The sequence below is a fragment of the Capsicum annuum genome, chromosome 10 (assembly GCF_002878395.1).
Source record: "Capsicum annuum cultivar UCD-10X-F1 chromosome 10, UCD10Xv1.1, whole genome shotgun sequence".
NCBI lineage: Eukaryota > Viridiplantae > Streptophyta > Magnoliopsida > Solanales > Solanaceae > Capsicum > Capsicum annuum.
In genome coordinates this window covers 112607133-112614340 of record NC_061120.1, presented here as the reverse complement: position 1 = coordinate 112614340, position 7208 = coordinate 112607133, and the positions used below count along the sequence as shown (strand labels likewise).

The 7208-nt window shown below is 36.5% G+C and overlaps 1 long non-coding RNA gene across 1 annotated transcript; it reads right to left on the bottom strand.

Moving 5' to 3' along the window:
• Nucleotides 1-3512: 3512 nt before the first annotated feature.
• Nucleotides 3513-6376, bottom strand: LOC124887935. Its single transcript, XR_007045576.1, has 2 exons — nt 5888-6376; nt 3513-4934 (listed from the first exon to the last, which is right to left on the bottom strand). It is a non-coding gene; the product is annotated as an uncharacterized LOC124887935 (long non-coding RNA).
• Nucleotides 6377-7208: the final 832 nt, after the last annotated feature.

Genomic DNA, 7208 nt, shown 5'->3' with positions numbered 1-7208 from the left:
GTTGATTATGGATATTTGAGAGTCATTGAAAGACTTTTTGTTCTCTCTTTGAGAGTGTAGTGCAGGGCTTGCAAAAGCCAAGTAGTGTAGGGCTTGGAAAAGCCATTATTGATCCTTACTTAGAAACGGTGGTTGTAAGGCGAAGTTGATTCCTTTAACGGTAACCGTAAGAGTTTGGTGTTGTTATTGAAGGTGTTAGGGGTCTTATAGTTTGATACACAATTTGGTTCCTTTTTCTTATAATCTCGTATGTCAATCTATCTATCTTACTTTATTGCATTTGTTTGTTATCTTGTTTTTCTTAGTCTTTATCTCTTTAGGTCATTCTTCGATCATTAGGCATGCCCACAAGGAGTTTGTGAAAATGTCTAAGAAAAATATCTAGTCACATGTTGGTGATGTTTTGAACTAGGGCAATGGTCCAATAAGTAAGAGTGGTTGGTAAATGGTATTGTATCGACCTTGTTAGAAAAGTAATTAGTCAATTTATGCCCTTGATAGTTTGATGGCAAAAAGGATTAAAGTCCCTAAACATGAACTTGAAGTGTGTTTGAACTAAATAATGGTATAAGAATGCTAATGAAGAATGAATGGTTGTGTAAAGGTCTTGATGACCATAATTTGACTTGAATGATATTTGAAATTAATGTATTGGCTTATTGAAGTGATTGTTTGATATGCGATTCGTGAAGACCTTGTGGTCATGTATGATGTTGTATTTGGCCTTGAAGGCTTAAAATGATTAAATGGGTTAAAGTCCCCAAATGTGAATGGTATGATATGAAAGCATGGATAAAGGGCTAGAGTCCCAATGTTGACTAGTAACGGGCGTGATGGTTTGTGGTTAGAGTGCACATGTGTAATGAAATGGATAATGGTTATAGTCCACTTCCGTGATGAAATGGCTTGAGGTTAGAGTCCACATGCATTATGAAATGGGTTGTGGTTCGAGTCCATTTTCTTAATAAGATGGCTTGAGGTTAGAGTCCTCTTTCCCCATATAACCTAAGCAGCGGAAGGTTAAAGTCCTCCACTTCATGGTCCATGTTTGAGTGCTTTGAAATGCATGCTAAGGCTTTGTTATATTTTGACACTTGATGTACCCATATGCATATACATGTCTATATGTTTAAAGGTGGTGGCTTATGATGGTTTGACTTGGTATTGAATAATAACACTAGTTTATCCTTACCTTTAAGTTACATTCTAGCTCTCCAACCGCTACTCGTCTCCGGATGTTGGGTCCCTACACGACACAGGGGCCAAAGCATCTTTTTCTCTTCCTACGTAGTGATCAGGTGTTCGGGCGGTTCGAGTGTTGACATCGAAGTGGTGATCTTCCATCTTTCAGAAGGCACACATTTCATGATCGTCTTAGCTTATGTTATAGACTTATTTTGGATTCGATTTTTGCCATTGTCGGGGGCTTGTCTCAACATATTATTGACTCTAAATTTACAGAGGCTTATGGATGGCTGTGAACTTGGGTTGATTAGATGTTGAATGTTGATATTAATGAATGCCTGGACTTTCTTAAGTTATTAATGCTAGTTTTTTCTTTGCTACCTTATTATGTGCTCGGAGTTTATCCAAAGCTTGTGGTTTGATATGATGGTTAGGTGGGATTAATAGGGCGATATCTGATCCTCGTTGGGCTTGAGGTGCCCATATGACAAGGCCTAGTTTTGAGTCGTGTCAAGTTCTTTTCATGATACATCAGCTTCAAGTTTATGCTCCATCACATTTATTTTCATCACATTAAAGCCCTGCAATGCTAATCATATCCATTAGCTCGAGAATACAAATTCGACTCAAACAGAGACATTTTTCCATCTTTAGCTTATAGAACAAGTACATATATGGGTAATAGTTTGCACTTGGATGTATAAATATTCCTAAGATCACTACCCCATACTTGTAGTACTGTTCACCCTCGAACAAGCCCATGTATTTATTTCACACTCAGGCTTCATATCACTATCTTACGAGACACTTCTATTGGGCACATACTGGCTAAACATGACTTATTAATTTTCATCCCCAGCATGTTATATTGTAATTGAAAACACAAGATTACTATTTTTAGAATTCCAAACCTCAAAAATGGACTCTAATACGTTGGCAAACCATGCACACTATTCAACCAAACAATCATATAGGTCACCTAACCATCCTCCACATGCATCCTTACAACAAGACCTTTACCCATATTCACTCATTTTAATGTAATATATCATAAGAATGGGTATACAAGACAAAGAACGAATTTTACTCACTCTCCCAAAGAATTCACACATGATATGATGATCCATAGGCTTGCCCTTAGTATAATACTCAACTAATATCCACATTTTACGACTTAGGATCAAACAGGTCTTTAAAGGTTGTAATGTAGGCTAAGAAACGGCTAGGAACTATTTGGCTAAAACTAGTGACTAGTTTCCCTAAGCTCTTTAATATATCACGTGAACATTGCAATTAATCTATTAACAACCAACTTTTCATTTTGTTTATCTTCATGCACGTCTTTTGTTTTTTCCCATCTCTTTAAGCAAATTTATATACACTATGGAAGAAAGTATTCTATTCGATGCATTATTCAATTTTCTTGAAAAATCTTCATTTATTTCATTACACACTTCCCTCCTCAATACACATCAATTCTTAACACCAATAACTATGTTTTAGGGGCTTCACTTTAACATTTCCCTACTTATCTTTCAACTCCATTACTCAATTAATTTTCACTAAAGCGTTTAGGATCTTTGAATCAAATTAAAGTCAAACAAAGAAGGGGTATAGGCTACATATGAGGCTTCCAAAAAATAGGCTAAAGGCTAAACTGGGTTAACTAGGAGTATCTAGGAGTATGCACATGGGTAGTAATAGAGGATTAAAATATGGGTATCAACCAAATGCCTATATCATCTCCTAAATCAAATATTCTTTATTTTTCTTTATAAACACACCAGGTAAGTTTTAGACATCACTATGCATGTGGAATAAATACATAACGTCATTCACACCTGGTGTATGGTAGATTCAAGTAGGATCCCTATAGACTCTTGACTTCGTAACTGTACAAATTCAAAATTAAGCCACACTAACAAAGAGTAACATAATTGAACTTAGGCGTCTCAAAAATAGCATCTCTTTTTAATTTGACATGATTATTCCTAAAAAAGGTTTCTCATGTTATGTAGTCATATGGACCAACATAAAATACTTCACACTAGATTAGTGTTCGGGTCTCTTTCACTTCTGCACCCTCTAAGACTAATTCCCCTTAAGACGGTCGTCATCCATCCATCATCGAGGAAGGCACCTAACTATGATGAGTTATTGGAATGCATCCTAAAACCAATAAAGACAAAAAAATTTACTCCTAAGATCGACAAGAAAATAACTAAGCAGCTAAAATTACAAACTAGGCATAGTGAAATAAAGAAACTGCCAACTACGAATTCAGAAATAAAGAAATAATTGCTAACAATTATAGACCGAATATATTATAATGTATACATTAACCCCATATCATTACTAATAATAATATTCAACAAAATAACACCCACAGTAACAAACAGTCAAAATAACAAAAAGAGAAATGCAAAAATTTAGAACCACCACCCCACTCTTAAACTATAGCACTGTCCCCAATGCTTGCAAAATAGAACAAAGTTATGAGGTAGTGTAAACACTCCTTGGTCAAGACTCATCCATTTCATCACCAACATATGGACCATAGGCCTCCTCACCCAAGTCTGGGTCCACAGTATCATCCTTCTCTAACTCAATGTTTGTTTCTAAAGTCGCCTCTCCTCATCAGTAGGAACATCATCATACATGAGCTCCACAAAGTCTGGGCCTTTTCTCAAAGGAGTCATGGCATGGTGATAAAGTGGGTAGTCAAGCTCCATAACACGTATCTCCTTTCTAGTAGCTGTTCTACCACCCACTAGTAATTGAAGCATCTACAAATCATACATGCAGGCAGTATTCTCATCATCACGATCATGAATCTCGAGTAGTGTCAACACTGGACCATGAGCAATGTCAAGTCCCCATATCTTGTTCACATCTACTGGAGGCATATCTACTATCGATATATGATCCAGGTTCTCCTTCTCAACCTCATAACTCATCAAAAAATGAATCTGCAATCCACCGAAACCATACTCATGTCCTTAATGAAAGCGAGCTCTCTTTTCTATCAAGGTAATCACTGCACCCATATTTATTTCAAACCCTTGCTGCATTAGTGCATAGATCAAACAAAATCTATCTTGAGTAACTTATTTCATATGTTTTCTTGGAATGAGGCAGTGAAAAATGATCTTCAACTACATCCTTTCCTTCCTATTCATCTGGGCATAAGGGAATGTCATGTGATGGTCGCTCTCTTGGCAGCAAATCCAACTAGCCATAGATATATTTCCATATAATAGATATCAGATATCATCATATGGTAGAGTGATATTTAGCTACCTCATTTGAAGTGAGTCTACCTCAGGAGTGCCTAAAATGGCATTCAGATGATGTACAGTGAAGGTCACCACCTACTCGCAAATCTTCACTTTGGAATCAGGATCTCTGGGGTCCAATTAGCATAAAAATCCCTAATTAGGTATAGGTTGCACTCAGTAGGATGCTTGAAAATAAAGTTCATATATAGCTTCTCCAGTCTCCAAATCATGCTTGGGTACTCTCTCTATAAGATCACCCAATTAATTAACTCATCTAGGGCATACTTTACCTCAGTATGCTTGGTGAATTCTTCCTAGCTTCTTCCATCCACCTAGTGCCATACATACGTGTCTGTCCATGTTGTCTAGAGGGAGCTTTGGGTAACCAATTGGTTGGTCGAACTCTTTTCTTGGATGGTTCAGAAGGCGCAGCAACATCTTTTCCTTTTTGAGGTCTGCTTGCCATAGTTTCTGTCATCCATAATACGTAATAGTCAGGTCAAAATGACACCTCTTTAGGCTAGCAAACACCAAGTGTATAAGGATTTAGCGGCCACCCCATACTTAGTTTCTATCATAGGTGCGTAAGATTTAAAAATGGTGTACTTAGACTTTCCCTGTTGCACAATACAATCTCATTGTCGTAGCACCTAAGAAAATAATTGACTATCTTGGGCGTTGAGTCATTGATCTCAAGATTTGTAATCCTGTGGTGATGCTACTTTACTCAGACTTCAAGCGTGCACCATATTTTATGCATAAAGTATCAATACATCACAAAATACAATCATTATGGTTCTTTAGTTTAGATCATACAAAAGTGTGATTTCGGTGCAAGCACATGTGCAACCATGCTCATAGAGGATAGAAATTTCAGCCACATTCAAAAACAAGGACTTAACACAACATTCAAAGTACATTCATTTGGAAATACTCTGTTTTCATTCAATTACCTATGTGGCCATAAATCATAAGGCATATATGTATGGTCACCATGCCCCTAAGGATCATTACAGTAAAACCAATATCTTTTTATGTGCACAAACCACATTTTACACAGATTCTCAAGAAGTCTAGCAATATGTAAATGCACCCTACATCTCCATATAAGAACTATATACCCAACTTCAGTTTTAATAGGTTAAAACAAAGGTATTCATACTAGCCCAACTCAATACATACCTACACACGACAAAGCTCACTCTTTAAGCATATTTTTAAGTCATATTCCAAAGAAAAAGTCACCAATTTATAGTTATATAATTTTAGAATATCAATTCACAACTGGTGGTGTCAAAACATCGTGACATTAACTCACACCACTCTATAGTTCAGAGTAAGTCAATGAACTCACAATATAAACCAATACACATGCCCTTCACTATTAGAATTTGTGTAAGAGAGAGTAAAATAGATGCACTTACCTGGTTTAGAATTGCGGAAAAGAGATATGAGTAGATTGGTGTAGGATTGATGCGTGACATATTTGGGCTAAGGGAATTTTAGAAAGAGTAGCACGCTAGGGAAAAAGGTAAAGTGGGGAAATTTTGGGGATTTTAGGTATTTTAAAAAGGGATTTTGGGTTAGGTAGAGTAAAGTCGGGTCAAAATTGACTTTTTATTCAAAATTTTCCAAAAATTTACTCCCTCCATGCCACGTCCTTATCACGAAGGATAAGTGGTATGGCACATTAAAATCGTGGAGGTTTACTGGAATTTCCTTCGTGAAATTTTGGTCTTTGTATGCCGTAGCCTTATCACCGAGGGTAAGTTCTGTGGCACAGTCCTATCACAGAGGTCTACTGTTTTGTCACTTTGGGGAATTTTGGTTCCCCCTTTTCTTTTCTTTATTTTTTATCAACCCAACAAGCATTTTTTCATACCTGTAGCCTCCTGAAAACTCAACTTACTTACTTTGATTTCTTCCCCATGCCACAAGGTATTTCATCCCTGTAGTTTTAGCAAAAATAACAAAACATGTAAGAAAAGGGTGGATTTTCTCCCACCTAGCTCCTTAGTTTTGGTCATGGATCGACATGTCTTTTTTATTTCTTTTGTTATTTTTTAAAATAAAAAGGAGAAACTATGCTATTAAGTTACATTCGTGGGTTGTCTCCCACGATGTGCCTTATTTAGTGTCGTGACATGACCAAGCTCAACATCACTCTTCTTCAAATGTAATAGATGTTTTATGTCTATCCACATGATTCATCCAATAATGCTTGACTTTCTATGCATTCACTAGAAATGTAGCATTCTTATCTTTTTACCAGAGCTCAATATCCCCGTAAGGGGTCATTCTTACCACTTTAAATGGCCCAGACCACTTGGACGTAAATTTACCCAAAAATAGCTTCATCTTTGAATTGAACAACAACACTTTCTGACAAGGCTCAAAAAATATAGTCAGGATCTGCTTATCATGCCACCTATTGGTATTTTCCATGTATAATATTTCATAAGCATGTAAACGAAACTCATTAAGCTCAAACAACTACAACATCCTCTTCTCTCTTGACATCTTCAAAGAAAGATTCAATTTTTTCAGTACCCAATAAGTATGATGCTCAAGCTCCACAGGCAAGTGACATGCTTTTCTATACATAAATCGATAAGAAGAAGTCCTAATAGGCATTTTATAGGTTGTCCTATACATCCATAATGTATCATCCAGTTATACCGACCAATCTTTGCACCGACCATTGACTATTTTCTATAAAATCTGTTTGATTTCCTAAATAAATAC